The following is a 20,789-nucleotide window of genomic DNA, read 5'->3' as shown; positions in this document are numbered from 1 at the left end:
ACCCAGCCAAACACTGTATAAGGAATCAAAGATTGATGCTCTAGTCTTCTTCATACCACTTTGATGAAGTTTAACTAGATTACAAATCATTCCATAAAAATTTATTGAGCATGGTTGCAACAAAATTACAAGGCTACAGATGAAATTGAAACAATGAGTACACACTCTAAGAATAACGATATTTCTAATGAAGTTAAATCTACTATTACTGGATGAATGGAATGTATGACTTTCTAAAAACTAAATACAAGTATACACTCACAAGTCTCAAGTCTTTAGTGGAGTTCTGTTGCCAAGACTTACTAAAACATAGCTGGATAAAGCTTTAAAAGTAAAACCGTTGTAGCGTTGAACTGACAACTCCAAGGTGAGAGTATAATGTAAGCAACAAAAGAAACCAATAGTTTGAGAGAGGCCATAGACTATTTCTGGCTACTGAATGGGGGTCCAAATACCTATAGAACCCCTTATTCACAAGGACCATGTTGATGAGAATGCAGGGAATCTTGTTGTGCTTTAATTCACTCAACAATATATCTACATTATGTGCGTGTGATGATCAAAGTTGTAGGTACAAAGCACAACCAAACAGATGCCTCTACCATCATGGCAATACAGTTTCAAGATAAAGGACCACTTGTACACATTGAGGTCCTATTGACCACTAAAGTTGCACTTGAAGATGTTGAGAAATCTAGGGCAGACTGTATAGGGTAATTTTACAATAAATTTCTCTTTAACTTGACATTTACTAGTGATGTATTAGTTATTTTATCATTATCGTTATTATGTTCCTTAATACCATCAAGATAAATGCCAAACAAGAAGATCACAAACACATAGAACACCAGAAATCGGCTCCAAGTCAGGGAAAAACCCACAAGGGGAAAACCCAGAAACTCCTTATAGAATCAATTCAATGAATACTTCCAAGACCTTGACCCAAGACCAACCAAAAGACAAGCCAGCCAAACCCTTCAACGCAATTTCCTGCGACTTCAGATCTGAGGAAACCCTAGTTTCCTCAAACAGATTCGCATGTGTGAGTTGTAGCAGTGCCAAGAACAGAAGTTCGCTCTTCCTTCCTTTAACTGCTTCTTCAAGAAATTTCGCTCCTCCTTTTGCTCCTTCAAGAAATTTCGCTCCTCTTCCTTGTACAAATCTAATCAAAAAACACTTGATGCAGGTCGAGCTCCTCTCTTTATATAGGCTTCTTGAGGGGTACATTAGGCATTTTTCTAGGCTGACTTGTTCTTTTTGTAGCTTCTAGACTTATCTTTATATAGAATTCTTGAGGGGTACATTAGGCATTTTTCTAGGCCGACTTGTCCTTTTTGTAGCTTCTAGACTTATCTTTTACACAAAATATTTTTTTCTTTTCTTGATACAAGAGCCCTCCAAGGGACTTTACATTATGACTTTGACTTTTGACTTGACACAATGAATCCTAAAGTACACAATGGGTGCTTATCCTACAATGGGCAAGAAACCTATTAACAAATAAATAATTTTTCTTTTATAATTTTTTTTTTGTTTTTTACAAGTATAATGATTACATTGATTCATGACTCATACAATTACGAAGACCGACACTAATTACATTTGAACACTCCCTCTTAACTAGGGAGGTATTCATAATTGACCATAGGTACAATGACGGTACTTCCATTGAATTATTCTCATAAGAAGAGTCGGATTGGTAAGTCATCTCAAAAGTTATCTATTCAGCTTATGTCAATGCATCTCATCATATTGCCCAACATTGTCATATAGCAAGGCCTTGACTAACAACTCTATCTCTCCACTAGATTAGAGCACAATGCGGGGGAGACAATGAATAGACACCCTCATCATTGTCTCTCAAGGCACAATGCACATACCCCATCCTGGTGTTCACAAGGTATGTCCTTTTGGGACCATTCCTTTCTTGGATTTATACATCTTCGAGGAATCTCCTCTTTGACTACTCTTGCCTATTGGATGCCCTACCTCATCCTCAAAGAGTATCGGTATAGGTCTCATATGCTTACCCAATCCTTCATTCTTTCTTCACAATGTGAAGAAAAGAATGGTGTGTCTATCTCTCCCTCTCAACCAGGGAGGATCTACTCATACCTTGACATATGAAGGAATATAACCAAGCTCCCTCTTAACCAAGGACATGCTTCCAATATCAATTGTCTATTCTTCTGTGGAGATCATGGTACCATTAGCTACTTGTAGGCCTCCTTTTTCTTCATCATCAAATTCCATGCACATCATGGAGCCATCTTCTTTCACAACTTCACATAGGGACAAGCCATCACTTTCCATATCATCAATCTTTACCTGTTGCATATTCACAAACTAGTCACTATGGAACTTGAACATAGCTCCCTCCAAGCATTGAGAAAGTGATCTACTAAGACATGATCATCGAACCATCTGCAACCTACTACTTTTCCTGTCACTGAAATATATCCCTTCGACTTAGATTGCCAAAGTCATCCATTCGATATTTGCAATTAAATTCCAATTATATCATATCTATCTATCACTAAATCTTCCTACAAAGCATCTTATTTCAGTCAAGGAACTATATCAAACCATCAAAGTTATTGAATTATAATAGCTTCTTTTCAACATGCCATGCCTTGTCTTCATCAATATCCTTATTTAATCAACAGGAAGAGTCATCCTCCCATTAGGTCATCTTGTTAGCGATTATGTAGCTCCTTCTGAAGTCAATAGTATTTCATATCATATCAGATGTTGATCACTACCAACATGTCTTTAATCGGAAGAGCCCAAACAAATTCAAAGCATGTTAATGCAACCAGGCATATTTATGTATCCTACTCTTCCTGCATACTAAAAACATAATTTAACTAAAACAAAGAATAATTTCAAGAACGTTCATACCTTTTACTTTAGCTGGTCATCTTAGCTTTCTTTAAATTTCTCCCTATCCTGAGGATGGGACTTCCTCATGCTGCAACTGTATCAGTAAACTTTTAGGAAGCTTGCCCCAAATAATATCATCATGATCCTTCTACCAGGCAAAGAAATCTTCCCATGAATTCATCTAATGGAGGATCTTTTACTAACCTTCACCAATCATTTGTTGCAAGAGCTTCTACTATAGTTGTATAGAGAATTATTTAGTATGTTGTGCCAAATATCTCTTTTAATTAATCAACTCATAATGATGACCTTATTAATTAGGTATCCATACGACCTTTATTTATACGTATCAAAGTGTCGAAGGATCAAAATTGTTTACCAAGTTACCATTTTCAAGGTTCTTCCATTTCCCTTCTTCTATCATACTCACTAAACCACAAGATTTGTTTTCCTAAGCTAGTTTCCTTTGTGTTCTCCATGATGCTCCTGCAATACTTATTAACAAACACAATGAAGCAAATATATGATAACAAAAGCATGATGTTAATCTTGACAATCTAGGGTTTTCATTGAATCATTGAGGATGGACTCCTAGGGTTTACAAATGCCAACCCTAGACATAAGGACTAGATGACATATACAAATTATCCTCATCCATTCATACTTGTCATATGCCCTGTATTGCTGACAAGCCCTAGAGACCAAAGGTTAGAGATTCTATGAGAGAACAAGCGAATCAAGGTTAGGATTTTTCATATGGCTAGGGTTTTCCATATACCATCTAGGGTTTACAACCCTTACATTAACAACTTACAAATGAAAACACGCCCTAGAACCATAAAACCAACTAACCCTAAAATATTTCATGTTTAACAAATAGACATTGTACATACCTCATGATTACATACCTTTGTCCTTCATGATCATAAAGGCTTCCTATAAGGCCTGCTCTAGGATGCCATGATTTTCTTATCAAAGAGCGGTTAGACATTTCTTTTGAGACCTTGACTAGTTTCAGACTTGCTTCCTCCAAACAAAAGTGTTGCTACCCTTGACTTTTATGACAACTTCAGGTCTTCATGGTAATCTTCTATTACTGCTTCCAGAGAGACTATTCCTTTTCCAAGATCTTCTCCTTTCTATTACTAATACAGGATTGTGGTCTCTTCCTTTCTTGAGACAAAGATCTAAGATCTTTGCCAAGATTATCTCTCAACATATCTTTAACACTATCTATGCTCTGCTACAGGTCTTCAAGATGGATCTTGAAGCTTCCCACCACTGTATATGGGATATTGTTCCTTCAAAAAATTTAGAAACCCACTGTTACATAATCACAAATTCATGTAGCTTCTTCCTCTCCAAACTCTAGGGACAATTGTCCTTAAACGTGATAGAGAGAAAAGGTTTCAAAGACTTGAGATGACCCTATAAGTAGGGCTTTGAAAGACACAAACTTTGAGTTATATATATTGTATGCTCAGAACAGGTGTCACAAGGTCGACTTTCTTCTTTCACTAATTCAACGTTTTAGATTATGTACATATATGGATCTTGGTAATGTGCTTCTTCTCCACAAGATTTCTGTCTCTGTAACAAAGAGCAAGATTGATATTTAAGAGACTCTCTCAAAGGGTAAACTTCAACAATTTAAGTTTGGAATACTTCTAGCTATTGGCTCACTGTTGATTAGGCTCAAACTGTGTATCACTGTATTGTATGTATATGCTCAGAACCTTCGTCCCTGTAGATGTCCATGCCCATAACTTTCACAACTTCATGGATCCTATACCACAAGTTATTGACTTCTATGTCACTCCATAGGTCTGCGACTTATGTCTTGAATAAGGTGATTGTAGTTGGATAATTACTCTTATAAGATAGGCCTAGTGTGCCTTCAATCAATTCGATTTTATGCATAGAGTAGGAGTCTCGACTCCTTTTCTTGGTGGTTGAGACTTCAATATACATCTTTTGAAATGTAATTGTGCCCAGAACAAGAGAAGGTCTTGGCTTCTTCTGAAGTTACTCCTTCTAGGTTTCAATTAGGCCCTCAACTCAAATCTATGAAGACTGAAACAAACTTGTAAGATGACCCTAAGGAATTGATCAACCACAAACATGTTGAAAATTTTGGTTCTATTATGCTCAAAAACGTGGTCTAGGAGACTTGTCTCTTTTACAAGGTAATGCTAATAAGTAGATTTAAGAATTGTTGAACTACTGAATAATTTTGGATCCTTTTGGTGACAGTTTCAGGCCTTATAAGGTGCCCAAAACTTTGTTTTTATTTGTCAATGAATTCAGCCTAGAGTGGGCTATTAGATTAGCCCTTCAGTCTCCTAGTACAAGGCTTGAATGCCATTCAAATACCCTTGCTCTTTCTATGTATGCTTGCAGCCTTATTCGATCCTCTCCTTCTAGGATCTCGGTCTTAGATAGATGCCTTTCTAGAGATGAATTGGAGCCAAGGAGATCTTCTTTTCTGCCTTTTTCATCAAAGCCCTAGCTCTGATTCCATGTTGAGAAATCTAAGGCATACTATATATGGTATTTTACAATAGATTTCTCTTTAACTTAACATTACTTGTGATGCATTAGTTCTTTTATCATTATCATTAATGTGTTCCTTAATACCATCAAGATAAATGCCAAACAAGAAGATCACAAACATAGACAACACCAAAAATAGTTTCCAATATAGGGAAAAACCCAAAAACTCCTTATAGAATCAATTCAATGAGGACTTCCAAGACCTTGACCTAAGACCAACCAAAAGACAAGCCAACCAAACCCTTCAACAAAATTTTTGCAACTTCTGAGGAAACCCTAGTTTCCTCCAGCAACTTTGCATGTGTAAATTGTAGTAGTGCCAAGAATAGAATTTCGCTCTTCCTTCCTTTTGCTACTTCTTCAAGAAATTTTGCTCCTCCCTTCGCTGCTTCAAGAAATTTCGCTCCTCCTTTTGCTACTTCTTCAAGAAATTTAACTCCTCTTCCTTGTACCGATCTGATAAAAAAATACTTTATGCTTTTATATCTCTAATTAGGTAGAGCTCCTCTATTTATATAGGCTTCTTGAGGGATACATTAGGCCTTTTTCTAGGATGACTTGTAGGTTGGCCGACTTGTCCTTTTGGTAGCTTCTAGACTTATCTTTTACACACAAAAAATATTTTTTCTTTTCTCGATAGAAGAGCCCTCCAAAGGACTTTACAATATGACTTTGACTTCTGACTATTTCAATAAATCCTAAAGCACACAAAGGGTGCTTAACCAAATGTGGAAAAAATCAACATCAGGAACAAATCGGTGAGGGTACAAAAGTTGAAAAATTCGTTAAAGTCTAGAGGTTTTTGAAAAAAATCTGCAAAACTCAGCAAAATTAAAAAATATATATGTAAAAATATTCATTTTTTTTTATTCTTTAGCATCTAAAGTATCCACAACATCAAATAAATGCATTTCCACGTAAATATGAAAAGAAAGCTAATATATAATATGTATATGAAGTCTAGTGCTACATCGCATATCAAAATAGTGAATCAAGTCTTGAATCTTGAGTCCTGACTCAGTCTCAACTCTCAAGAGTGGAAATATCAACAAAAAATATAATAAATGTATATCATGAGTCATCTACATGTCATAAAGTAATCAGTCACTGAGATCCTCTGCCCCTTTTATGGGAATAGGGAATGGCTTTGCCTTTTCCTCTAGAGGAAGAAGGCCCTGCCCTTGGTTACTCCTCCTCCCCCTCCTATGTTTTCTCAAGATTGTCTATTATCTGGTATTGCATCTGTATCTATGTTATTGTCTGGTTCAATATCTAGGGTTAACAAACTGTGTTCCCTAAATTGTCCTATGCTACCAACTCCTTCCCCACCCCTCAGTTCTACCCCCACCATTATATAGATTCCCCCTCCTCTGGCTCCCAGAGGCAACCTAAGCTCTAGTGGTTCTCACCGCTACAACCTGCGATCCTTACCTATCACTCATACCTCTTCTTTCGGCCTAGATGAGGATCCACTCCCTTCCTTACACTCGAATCCCCCTAGGGGCAGACAATCCCATTTATCTAAAGCCATCAGGAGAGTTGGCATCGAGGTGGCTTCGGGCATTCAAAATCCCATTTACTGGGTCCTTAGAGAAAATGGAAACCCTGCAAAGGTTAACCCATGAAGTGCCTCTCTTTCAACTATAGGGGTTTGGCCATCCTGGAAAAAAAAAATGGCGCTAAAAAGGTTATGCAACTCGGAGTGTTTAGACGTCATTTTTCTGCAATAAACCCTGGCGGAAGGGAGTTGTTTAAACAAAGTGATCTTGAAATTTCTTCTGCACTAGGTCTTTCATTACTTGGATATTCAAGGGTGATCGAGAGGTTGTGTCATGGGCTATAACAAAAGATCGATAAGTCTGGAAAATGTTTGGGGATGTGAGGGTTACCTGGGTGCGAACATCATCTCTACTAATTTCAACCTCCCCCTTAAGATCATCAACATCTACGGGCCCTACCATAAGAAGGAGTCTTTCTGGGAAAGACTCCTGGATGCCCACTTCATGCAATCAGAAAACTTGATCATTGGTGGCAACCTAAGCTTCTCTTTAGGGCTTGCGAAATCCTGGGGCAACAGGGCCCAGACTGACCCCTTAACGACCTTTTCTAAGTTTTGTTGGATTCCCATGACCTTCTAAACATTGAAACGATAAATATTGTGCCGACTTGGAGGAATAGAAGGACCAAGGAGGATGCATTGGTGAGACAGTTGGATCATTTTCTTATTAAGGCTCCACTGTTAGCTAGATTGGACCGGATTCGTCAATGGGTGGGCTTAGGTGGACTATCAGATCATAGCCTGATCTTCTTGGAGATTCTGGATGACAACCATAAGCCCCATTCACCTTTCAAGTTCAACTCGACCTAGCTTTCCGAAGCTGAATTCCGCAAAATAGTAAGAGAAACTTGGACTCACTGTAGTCTTGATGGCCGTTCATCCCCAGCCGAATTCATTGCAAATAACTTGGCCTGTTTAAAATAAAAAACCATTATTTGGGTGAAGAACAAAGAACAAAAGGATGAGGAAGATCTTCCAAGGATTGAAGGGGACCTCAAACAATTGGAAATCACAGGGCTTTCTAGTTATGCATCAACTGAAACAAAAAAACATCTAATCAAACTAGAAACAAAGAAGATCAGACTTTTGAGACAGAAAGAGGAGAATGGAGCTTAAATAGCAGAGTGATTTGGCTAAAAGCAGACGATGAAAAATCCAAGTCCTTTCAACAATATGCTCATGGGAGAAAGTCTATCAATACCATATGGGAGCTGCAAGATCATTCAGGCAGGGAGGCTAGCACATTCAATCAGCTAGTTGTTAAGGGAATGCATCATTTTTCACATATTTACAAGGCTCCTAGGGGTGCCACAGGGGTGCCGCCCTCCTTGAGATTCTCCGCATCACTGAGGTTCTCCCTAGGTTTGTTGAGCGGGATGAGGTGGAGTCTTTAAACGAGCCTGTTTCACTAGGGGAATTGGAATCAGTGCTAAAATGCTTCAACAAGGACAAAAGCCCAAGGCCAGACGGGTCACCCATGGAATTCTATAGCACTTTCATAAAGCTAATTGGGCCAAACTTACTATTGGCTATTGAGGAATGCAGAATTATAGGCAGAATGCACAAAGGTTTTAACTTGACCTTCCTAGCCCTCATCCAAAAAGTTGACAAACCCCTCACCTTTGATGATTATCGACCAATATCCCTCTGCATTTGCATCTATAAAATTATATCTAAAACTATTGCCATTCGTGTAAAACCAATCTTATCCAGGATGATATCCAAGGAGCAATTTGATTTCCTCAGTCACTGTTAGATCCATGAAGCCATTGGGACCGCTTAGGAAGGCCTCCAATAGATCAAGAAACAAAACAAAAAGTCCATTATCCTTAAGATCTATCTTTCCAAAGCCTTTGATTAGGCTAGTTGGTCCTACCTACAGCTCATTCTCACTCATATCGGTTTCCCTCACTCCTCCATTAACTAGATCGTGTGTTGTTTCTCTTCCGCTTCCTATAGTATTCTCATCAATGGGGCGACTTCTATTTTTTTTCATGTTGAACGGGGGCTGAGACAAGGATTCCCTCTATCCCCCCTGCTTTTTCTATTGATCATGGAAGGCTTAAGCAGACTGATAAAAAATTCTTGCTCGATGGGAGCTCTTGGGGGAGTCCTGATATCTAACATGCCATCCCTCTCTCAGATTTCGTTTGTAGATGATGTTCTTATTTTTTTAAATGGTTTTTTCCGTGATTCCTATTATTTCAAGAATATTCTAACACTTTTTTTGTTAAGCTACAGGTATGGTGCCAAAATATGAAAAATCCACCATCATTTTTGTGTCATGCCTTCAACAATTTTCCTTTGTCAAACAAGAGATGGATTCAGGCCTAAAATACCTAGGGTTTAGGCTGAAGCTAAATGGGTATCACATCGCCTACTGGGCTTGGCTTATTGCAAAAATTGAAAGCCGTATAAACATCTGGCAACAACGTTGGCTCTCTAGAGTGGGCAGGCTCACTTTGATAAAATCGGTGCTAGAGGCCATTCCAGTTTACTGGATGACCCTTTCCTAGATCCCTAAAGGCATTCTCAACAGGATTCAACATATTTTTTGTCGATTCCTATGGAGGGGTCAAAATGTGGGGAGGACTTTTGCTTGGGTCCACTGGGACAGTATTGGAAAGCCAAAACAATAGGGTGGATGGGGAATAAAAGATCTCTAGATCTTTGCAAAGGCTCTGGAAGCAAAGATGGGTTGGTAAATAATCAAATCTAAAAGCCTATGGAAAGAGGTGGTCTACGTTAAGTACATCCATCCCATACCAATAATTGATTGAATTCATAGACCCAGTCCATCTTTATCCGAAGCATCCATCATCTGGAAGGCCATCTCCCAATATTTAAGTATAATCTAGGAAGGCTTAGCACAGAGAATTGGTAATGGCGAGCAGGTTAGAATATGCATTGATTCCTGGACCAAATGTGACAATGCTCACATTCTCTAGAGGGCTCTGAGAAAATTTCTTTCAAGGACTGGTATCACCCAGCTTGCTCAAATTGCCAAGGTTGGAAATGGCCAATGGGCTCCTCAGCAATGGCTGGATTACAGATTCCTAGGTATCCCAGATAGATGGAGTAGAGTCTGGCACTACTTCATTGGTGCATTGGAGGAAGCCAATATCAGATGAATAGAGAGGGAGGATGGGATCACCTGGGCCCATGCCCCTCACGGTCGGTACACCCCAAAAGATGGATATGCGGCTCTTATTAATGCCCAGGATGTTGGAATAATCTTTTGGTGGTGGCGCCACCTTTGGAATCTAAATGCCCCCCTGAAGTCATGGCTGTTCATTTGGTGTTTCCTCTTGAACAAAGTTCCAATAGAAATAAAACTCATGAAACGAGCCTTTCAAGGTCCCTCCAGATGTTTCTTTTGAAAATCCAAAGCAGAGGATACATACCATCTCTTCCTCCATTGTCCTGTTACAACACAATTTTGGTTTGCCATCATCATCTCCCTCAACAAGAAGAAAAAATGGGAAGGTAAAAATATTGAGGAAGCTTGGCTTCGTTGGCGGTCCGAGGCACCCTCTCAAAAAGCCAAGAAACTTCCCCTGATAGTTAGTTAGGCCATTTGGTTAAACAAGAATCACCTTATCTTCCACAATGCTCAGATCAACTAGTCAGTCACTTGCAACAATTCTGCTGCCATCTTCAACCTGATACCAGATGATTCAGTTAGTCAACCTCCTCGGGTCATCACTCTTCAAATTAGTGATAAAATCTCCCCTTGGGCTTATTTCGATGGCTCGGCCCAGGCTGTGGGTTGTGGGGGGGGGGGGGGGGGATGTCCTCCACATCAATGAGCACTTGTCCTTCAGAATCAATGTGGGGTTATGGAGGTGCACAAATAATTTTGTTGAGCTAATCAATTTAAGACACCTTCTCATTTTTTCTCTAGAACAAAATTGTCACAGGGTACAAATCTTTGGGGATTCACAGCTTGTTATAAGTTGGATCAATGATGTATATCATTTTCACTTGCACACACTCAGGGATTCACTAAATGATGTCATTACTCTAAAATCACATTTTGATTTTATTGTATGCTCTCACATATATAGGGAAAGGAATGAGATCGTTGATCGTCTTTCCAAAGCAGCCACGCAATTGAACAGGGGGCAATGGATAATTCAGGAATTTAGAGATGGTGCCTTTTTCTAGTTTTTCCATCGTCCATTCATCGAGATGGATGGAAATTTTTTGGAATGATACTCACGATCATTCCATGTTTTTTTTCTTTTTGTCTTCACTCAGTTTATGGACTCCTTTTGGATTATGTTATTACTGCTATTTATTTTATGCAATTTATATTATTTATCTGTAAATATGTAATTGAACAATGATTGTTATGTTCACAAGTGACTGCATCTCATACATGTTGATGATACAACATGTAATTTTCTTAATTTATTGACGAAAATTGCACCTTTTTTCCTTGGAAAAAAAATAATAATTAGATTGATTTTTAAATAGGGCCGACATTAGATTGAAAATATTAAAAATTGCATTGACATTTACATGGTTATGTTTTTATGTGAGATCTACCCCATACTAGGTTTTAGAGTGCTCACAATAAAAATGCATCAAATTAATATATATATAGTTTTTCGTTTTAAAGATTCATTTTACAAATATTTAATTAAAAAAATATTAAAAGATTTTGGAGCAGTATCTTGGATTCTTTGTATTGAATTAATCTTTTTTCTTTTGATTTAAGAAATGGTATTGGCTCAAGTAAAGAGTAAAGATGTTTAAAATTTTATCTAATTTGGAACTTTAATGTGGTAATTTTTTTTGTTAAAGGTAAATTTATGATCCATTCAAATTCACATACATGATAAAAGATATATTAAACACCATTCAAATTCACATATGTGATATAAAGAGATATTGAACACATTAGCGATTTAAGATTCAAGTGATTGTTTTGGCCGACATTAATGAAAATTATTTTTATTATTTTTTGAGGACGTGACATACTGACACACCGAGGTCATACTGTGGTGTAGAATGCGCCTCTCGCACAATAAAAGTAAAATATTTACATATTTAAATTAATTATATAAATATTATTAACTAGATTAAAGAATTTGAAATTTTTATGATATTAAGAAAATTAAAAATGAGAAACTCTCTCAAATATATATATGTGTGTGTGTGTGTGTGTGTGTGTGTGTGTGTGTTTCTTCATGTTTTAATCTGCTACAACCATGACAATATTTTAAAGAAATCTAAGTAGCATAATTAATCACTCATAAAACTAGAATTTGATCTTGTGTTGTCATCCACACATTTTGGTCGTGTTATCATCTACAAAACTTGGTCTTACACATCAATCTCTTTCATTCTAACTTGAACCATCCTAAAATTAGATCCATTTAAAAAAAATAACAAACCCTTTACAAATGGTCCAACAATTTTTTGATGCAAGGAAATTGGTATTTGTTCTTAATGGTCACCAATCTAAAGTTAATGACTAGTTACCATTTATGGGTTTAGGGATAATAAAGACAAACAATCCATAAGGTGAGGAGCTAGGATAAACCCTTGGACTTTTCTTGCAATAATACTTGCTTGCGATAATACCTTGAGGCTTATGTCGTTGGATGGCCTCAAGTTCTCCAGCAACTTACCTAAACCATATATCTGCCATCGAGCAGGGCAATGGGTCACATATCACATGCATTGTAGAACAGAAAAAGAGATTGATCTTTCCATAGATCCATTTCCTCAATGGTGTGTTGAATTCCAACATTGGAAATGAATATTAATAATGGATTCGTAAATCCATTTCCTCAATGTTGTGTTGAATTCTGAAGCCTAATAACATATTAGCCAGTAGACCTTCTTGGTTTAAAAATTTCAGTATAATCAAAAATTTCTTCGAAAATCTTATTTACGACATGTTTGTTATAAAGTTCACATGGATGTATTTATTAATAATGACATTCTACTTTATAATTTATTGTTCACATGGATGTATTTATTTGATATTTTTATAGGATTGACAATGAATATTTTGGTTAGGTAGCTTACTTTCAAGTGATGATAAACTAGTTTCATCCACCTAAAGGCATTTGAGAGTTCTTTGTCACACAATGTCTAACATAGGTAGGGGTAATGTACCCATATGCTTGCACACTAGATCTCTCTATTGTGGAGTTATAATGTTGGAAGGAGATTGGACTTGCGTAGTGAAATGACACACTATCGAAGAGGATGCTACACCATAGGAACTTCATCATCAAGAGTTTGTCCACCAATTTCCTAATTTATTGTTCACATGAATATATTTATTAATAATGACATTCTATTTTATAATTTATTGTTCACATGGATGTATTTATTTGATATTTTTACAGGATTGACAATGAATATTTTGGTTAGGTAGCTTATTTTCAAGTGATGATAGACTAGTTTCATCCACCTAAAGGCATTTGAGAGTTCTTTGTCACACAATGTCTAACCTAGGTAGGGGTGATGGACCCATATTCTTGCACACTAGATCTCACTATTGTGGAGTTATAATGTTGGAAGTAGATTGGACTTGCGTAATGAAATGACACACTATCGAAGAGGATACTACACCATAGGAACTTCATCATCAAGAGTTTGTGCACCAATTTTCTCTCTAATTTCATCAATAATATAATTGACTTGAAGCAAATCCATCATCATCTGGTCATCCATAACAATTTTTTATGATGGAATATTCATTAGAGGTTCATCTATTGTTCTAAAATTTGGATTCTTCTTTTCTAAAAGCTTATGTTTTTCTATACCTACGCTAGCCTTTTGTCTTGTTTCAATGACATTTTCCATCAATTCTTTAAATAGATTGCAATTACAAGGAGACAATAATTGTCTACGAATTAAAAAATAAAAATAATTGTATTCAAATTACATAAGAAGAAAAAGATCATTTCCTAGTTTCATAAGAGAAACAAAAATTGACATCGAATTTTACAATATGACAAGAAATGCTTTCCAATTACACAAGAAGGAAACATATGTCTTATAGTTACCGAAGAAGATAACAATTTTCTTTAAATCACACAAATTGACTCTCAATTACAAAAAAGATATCTTCTAATTAGAAAACAAGACAAAAAAATTGCTTCCCAATAGCACAAAAATATTATTTCCAAGTAATATTTCTCTTTGTGTATTTCCTATATTATTGTTTGGATGTTGAGTCAGTGGCAAAAATGAGTAGGAAAATAATTGGAAACAATGTGCATGCATTATTTTTAAGAATTTGTAAAATTTTTTGACAAAGCACACACATTCCTATGACCAATATTCATTATCATTAATGCCTTACCTTCCATCCATGCCCTTCCTCTCATCCTAGTCCTTGATAGAAGCACACATGCATTTTTATTAAGAGTATGCACGTGTTCCTAAGAACATGTGAACACTTTCTTCACTTATCCTTTCCTCTCTCTTACGCCATTCCACCCTGCCTCTCTCTTCCCCCTCTCCCCCTCCCCTCTCTCCTTCCTCTCTCTCTTTCCCACCCCTCTCTCTTCCCCTCTACATCTCTATCCCTCACTCCCTACCTAAAAAATAACCTAGAAGTGGCCTCCACCTTGACTCTCTAGAACAACATAATCTCTCTCTCTCTTTCTCTCTTGTGACTCCCCCCTCTCCCCCTCATTCCAAAAACAACAAATCTCCTCCAACACTATCTTTCTCTCCCCCTCTCTCGTACGACCCTCCCTAGTCCCTCCTTCACAACTCCCCTATAATGTTATCTTTATCTCCCTCCCACTCTCTTTATACTTCTCTCTTTCTCTTTCTCTCTCTCCCCCTCTCATTTTCCACCTCAATCTTCCCTCTCTTTCTCTCCCCCCCCACATCACTCTCTCTATCACTTTCTCACAGCCCCTTATCTTTATCTTTTTCCATCTCTTTCTCTGCCACTCACTTTCCCTTTGTTTCTTCTCCCTCCTTTTCTCCTTTCATCTCTCTTCTTCCTTTTATCATTCCCTATCTCTCCCTCCCCTTTAGCTATTCCCCTCTCTCCCTCTCTCTCTCCTTCGCTCTCTCTCCCCCTCACTCCCTCTTTCCTTCTCTTTCCCTCCCCTCTTCTCTCTCTCTATCCATCTCATGCTTTTTTCTCCCTATGTCTCTCTCTCCATCTCATGCTTTTCTTCTCTCTCTCTCTCTTCCCCCCTCTTACTTTTGTTCATCCCTCTCTCTCTCTTCTCTCCTCTTACTTTTGTTCATCCCTCTCTCTTCCCCCCTCTTACTTTTGTTCATCCCTCTCTCTCTCTTCTCTCCTCTTACTTTTGTTCATCCCTCTCTCTCCCTCTTTAGCTTTGTCTCTCTCCCCCTCCCTCTCTCTCACACTCTCATTTAATCTCTATCTCCTTCCCTCCCTCCCTCACTCTCCCTTCTATCCTTCTTTGTCTCTCTTTTCTCCCTTTATTTCTCCCTCTCTCCCACCCTCTACCTATGTCTCTCTCTCCCTCCCTCTATCCTTTTCTCTCTCCTTAAGTTCGTCTATCTTTCTCTTTCTCTCCCACCCATCACTCCCTCCCTCTCACACATACACTCTTTCTCTCTTTTTATCTCCTTCTTATAGACCCTTTCTCTTTCTCTTTCTCTCTCTCCTTCTCTCCTTCACACTCTCTCTCTCTCTCTCTCTCTCTCTCTCTCTCTCTCTCTCTCTCTCTCTCTCTCTCTCTCTCTCTCTCTCTCTCTCTCTCTCTCTTCTTCCCTATATCTATCCCTCTCTCTCCCCCATATGAATCGGCCCCTTCCTTCCTCCCTCCCACTCTTCTTCACTCTACCTCTTTTTCTCTCTCTCTATCTCACTCACACACACTCTTCCTTGTTTTTCCCCCTCCTCTTCATGTTGGGTATGTATTATTTTCTTTGCACAACTATTCCCACATGTTATACATTGTGTCTGGCACAACGAGGGGGTCACAAGGGGGCAAATAAACCCCTTGGTTGGGGGTGGGTTAGGGGGGTGGGGGTGGGGGTGGGTTTGTAGGAGGGAAAAGATACTCTACCGACGGGTTTAATAAGGGGGAAAGGTCTCATTACACAGGGGGTTCATAGGGGGGAAATTCCCCCTTATGTGGAGGCTTGGGGGCAGAGCCCCCTCAAAAAAAATTGGCCATTTTTTTTGCATTTGTTTTTGGTAGTCTTCAGCATACAATTCTCGCCTTTACTAGTTTTGTGGTACATGGTAGTTTTTCCCATGGTTTTGTAGTTTTGGTTAAGAAACTACAATTGTATTCTAATCCATTGTTAATGGATTGGAAATATATGGATATTGCAGGATGTGTGTGTGTGTGTGTGTGGGTGTATTTATTGTGTTAATATTTTAAATAAGAATATATCTTAGAAAACATTTCTGGCATTAAGGTAATTTTCTCGTAAAAAATGGGTCTTAAAAAAAAAAAAACGTATAAGCAAAATTAACTTTAAATAAACTAGTGTGATTCAAGATGATGATGTTGTTGCTAGGGATAAATATTTTGAGGGAAAGAAGATAAATATTTTTTTTAATTGTATTTTTTACTTATCTCTTTATAATTTTACTCAAATGTCAAGTGCAAACACCTGCTGGATGCAGAATTAAACTTGACATACGATGAGTACTCACTAAACATACTTCTGAGTAGACCCACATCGAGAAAAAAATGAAAATACATGAAAAAAACGTGTTCAACACAAATTCTAATGTATTTTAATTTTTTTTTTTTTTATGTGGGCCTACTTAGAAGTAAGAAGAGTGCATAATAATTGGATGTGAAATTTAATTCAGCATCCAAGAGGTGTCTACACTTGACCTTTTAGTAAACGTATAAGGAGTTAAGCCAAAAATATAATAAAGAAAAATAGTTTCCTTTACTTTTATTTAAAATTTCATAACTCTTATTTTATTTTTTAAACTATCGTTTTATTAATTTACTTAGAAAGCCCATTTTAGACCTCAAAATTCCCCAAATGTTTTCCCAATTTTGTGTTTCCACGGTAAAAATATATTTGTTAATGTGTGTTTTACGTGACATATATTCTGTTTTATTAATAATCAATTTTCATCAAATAATTATTGAGGGTCAAAACCAACATTTGGTGTTAGGGTAGTTTTGGCTTCAATGAAATGATTTTTTTCGCTAAAGGGTTTTGTTTAGGCTTGTGGTAATCCTTGTTAAAGTGGGATATCTGTGAAATTGATTCTTGTGAGTAGTTTAAAGATAGTGATTGAGCCTAATTTAATGGGCATAATTTTGAGTTGTGGAAGCTTAAAATGTAAGATTTGTTGGTGGAAAAAGATCAATGGATCATCATTGTGGATCGAAGAACTACACCAACAGGGATGTCAATAGAAAACATGACCAAGTAGGATCGAAAGCAAAAGAGCATAATACGTTTGTGTCTCTTAGATTTAGCAATACTGAATGTTTTATGAGAACCTACAATGAAGGAATTGTGAAACAATATAAAGACTTTATATTAGTCTAAGTTGTTGGTGAATAGATTGAAGGTAAGTCAACTATTATCTATTGATATTAATATTTGAAATGAAGATAAGTGTATTGGTTTGTTATGCTCTCTATCAAACTTGTGATATGGTTTGGTCGTTGCCATAATAATGCAACTACTTTAAGTTTCAATGAAATAGTCTCATCCTTGTTATCGAAGAAATGTTGGAATTGAGATGTCTTTCCTATAAGAGGACACTCATAGAATATAAATATAAATAAGTCCTTGAGTGGGGGAGATCTAAATCTTTAGGAAAAATTTTAAATGTATGTCAGAGATGTTGAAAAGAAGGGCATTAAAAGAAATATCGTAGATCCAAAATTGCTTAAAAAGGGAGGGATCTGATGATGCTCCTTTTACAGAAACAAAAACCTCCTCAGATGGAGGAGGGGATGTATATTTGGTTTCTTCAAGTACATGTGGATCATGAGGCATGGTTAGTCAACTTAGGTGCATATTTTAATATGACTCATGCTAGGGAGTGGTTCTTCAAGTATGAAAGGTGTAATGGTGGTCATGTTTTCTTTTGAGATGGATTAAAAACTAGAATCATAGAAAGAGGAAAAATCAAGTTTAAACTCATGGGTGGAAGGATTAGAATTCTCTTTGGTGTTTTCCACGTTCCAAAATTGACCAAAACTTTGAATTTTAAAAGCAAGATGAGTGATGCAGGTGTAAAAACAATGTTCGAAAGGGACATTTGCAAGATGCTTTGAGGAGAAATGATATTTCTAAGGAGAGTTAAGATAGGAACTCTATATAAGCTATTAGGAAGAAGTATTAATGATGGGTGCAATAACTTTTTTGTTCTTGAGAGTGGAACAAAAGAAGGAAAAACTCTTATAGCTTCTGGAGAAATGACTATGATGTGGCATCAAAGGCTAGAACATATCAGAGAGAAGGGCCTTCAAGTACTACATGGTAATGGTATGATAAAAGTTATGTCTAATTTCTCTTTGGATTTTAATTTCCATAAACATTATTTATATGGAAAACAAAATCATGTAAGATTCTCCTATGGTTCTACGAGGTTAGAGGGAATATTAAAATTGGTGCATAGTGATGTGTTTGAACTTGTGTTGGTTCCATAATTAGGTAATATGTGCACTCTATATCTTTTATAGATGATTTCTCGAGGAATACATGGATTTATTTCCTTAGGAAGGAATATGAATTATTTGAGAAATTCAAAGAGTTTAAGGCTCTTGTGGAAAATTAAACAAAGATGAGAATTAAGTTGATGCTAAAGACTAATAAGGGTGGATATTTTTGTGGTAATTAATTTGAATAATTGTGTAATAGGTGTGGTATACCAAGGAAAAATACTACTCAATGAACACTTCATTAAAATCGAGTTGCAGAAATGATGAACAAGACACTAATGGAGAAATCAAGGAGCATGATCAATAGCGTTGAGCTGGGATAAGAATTATAGGCAAAGGTAGTAGACATTGTGTGTTACCTTGTAGATAGATCACCTTCATCAACGTTGGATGATAAGACTCTACATGAGGTCTAGACTGGTAATAAAAAAAATTATAAAAATATTAGGGTATTTGATTGTGATATTTATGTACATGTTCCAAAGGAGAATACGAGTAAGCTAGATAAGAAACCTCAAAAGTGTTTATTTATTGAATATAAAGATACAAAGTTTGGAAAGTAATGCACAGAGCGTGCAATATGGTAGTACAACCGTGATTCGACCACTCGGAAAGCCCCCTCCCTTGACATAGTTGCCAAACAGGTCAAATTGGAGGTTGGCCAGGTTGTAGCAACAAACTGGGTTTGCAATTTGTGCTTCCAGGTCCATGAAGGGATCAAGGCTTGATGAAGGCTTGGGATCGTGGGATTTTGGAGCCCTTGGGGTTTTTGAGGGATTTGAGGCTATCATTTTCTGATATAAACTACTAACCTGTGAAAATCACAGAGCACAGGTGAGTAGGTTAGCTAGTCACCACAGAGGAGGCCGAAAATGACATTAGGATGAGCTTCCGGAACTAAGGGGTGCACAAATGGCATTCTTTTCAGGTTATAGGCAGGAGGAGCACCGAGAAGTAGGGAAGAAATTATAAAAATTTGAGTGGGGGAAGCCTTTTTATAAATAGTTTGGTCAACGGTCAGGTGATGTCATGACGACGTCATGGAGGATGGACACGTGTCATGATGAGATTAAGCAATGGTGTGTGAAGTGGTGGACAAGAGATTGGGGGGGGGGAGGGGAGAGCACATGAGTTACCATTTAAAATTTGAAATTCTTCCTTTCTTCATGAATCATAGCACCGAAGGATGAAATTCACTCGGCAGCGTGGTCTCCAAACTGCTCTGGAGGTTGAATAATAGGAAGACAAACATCTCCTCTACCCCTCCCTCCCGGAATTAATCTCCACTATTGGATCAAATTTTGAATAGTCAACTCTACAGGGGTGGAGAAGCTTAAAATCCAGGAAAGTCACCCCTCCAGAATGCTTCCGGAAGGTGGCAAGGTGAAGATTATTGGAGATCTGCCCAAAAGATGTATGATCTTTAAATAGTAGGCCCCTCGTCAGTACTCTGGCTCCTTTCTCTTATCCTTTATCTTTTTGGTTTCATGGGACCAGGGGCTATGACTGCACGCCAATATATCAGAATCCCCTAACTTTGTAACTTCTTAAGAGACTTCCCATGAAAACTTTCAATATATGATTCCTGATATGGGTCCCACAAATTTCTTATTTCCCCAATATCATTCCTTGACAATTTAGCATAAGGTGGTCATTCCTTTAAATTTCCTGATATTCTGAGGTTCCGAAGTCCATTATGAAACCTCAAAGCCTCTCATTTACTTCCATGTCTCGCAGGGGGAAGAGAGAGAAAAAATACTTTCCGGCCTCTGAAATCTCTCATTTTCCTTTGATTTGAAGTCTACTCCCTTGTCTTCTAGTACTTAATCTCTTCTTAGGTCCCCCCTTTTCAAAAATGAAATATGATGCCTTGTCTCATGAAAAATAGGGCCTCTCTAACATGAATGCAAGAGGGGTAGAGTAGGTGACAATACCAAGCGAGGTCCCAAATAAAAGTCTCCTCCACTAGTACTCTTTCGAACATCAATATTACCTACCCAATTTGCATCTGTGTAAGCATGAAGTGAAAAATATGCAACTTTGGGATACCATAGACCAAAATATTTAGTTCCTTGTAAGTACTTGAATATTATCTTAATCTTGCAAACAAGATTTTTATCATTGCTTAGAATAAATCCTTTACGTTGTTCAATATAAACTTCTTCTTCTAGATCCCCATT

The sequence above is a fragment of the Pinus tabuliformis genome, chromosome 3_2 (genome assembly GCF_031772625.1).
Source record: "Pinus tabuliformis cultivar Carrire ecotype Pingquan chromosome 3_2, CPIR1, whole genome shotgun sequence".
In the NCBI taxonomy this organism is placed as follows: domain Eukaryota; kingdom Viridiplantae; phylum Streptophyta; class Pinopsida; order Pinales; family Pinaceae; genus Pinus; species Pinus tabuliformis.
Note: the sequence above shows the minus strand (reverse complement) of the source record.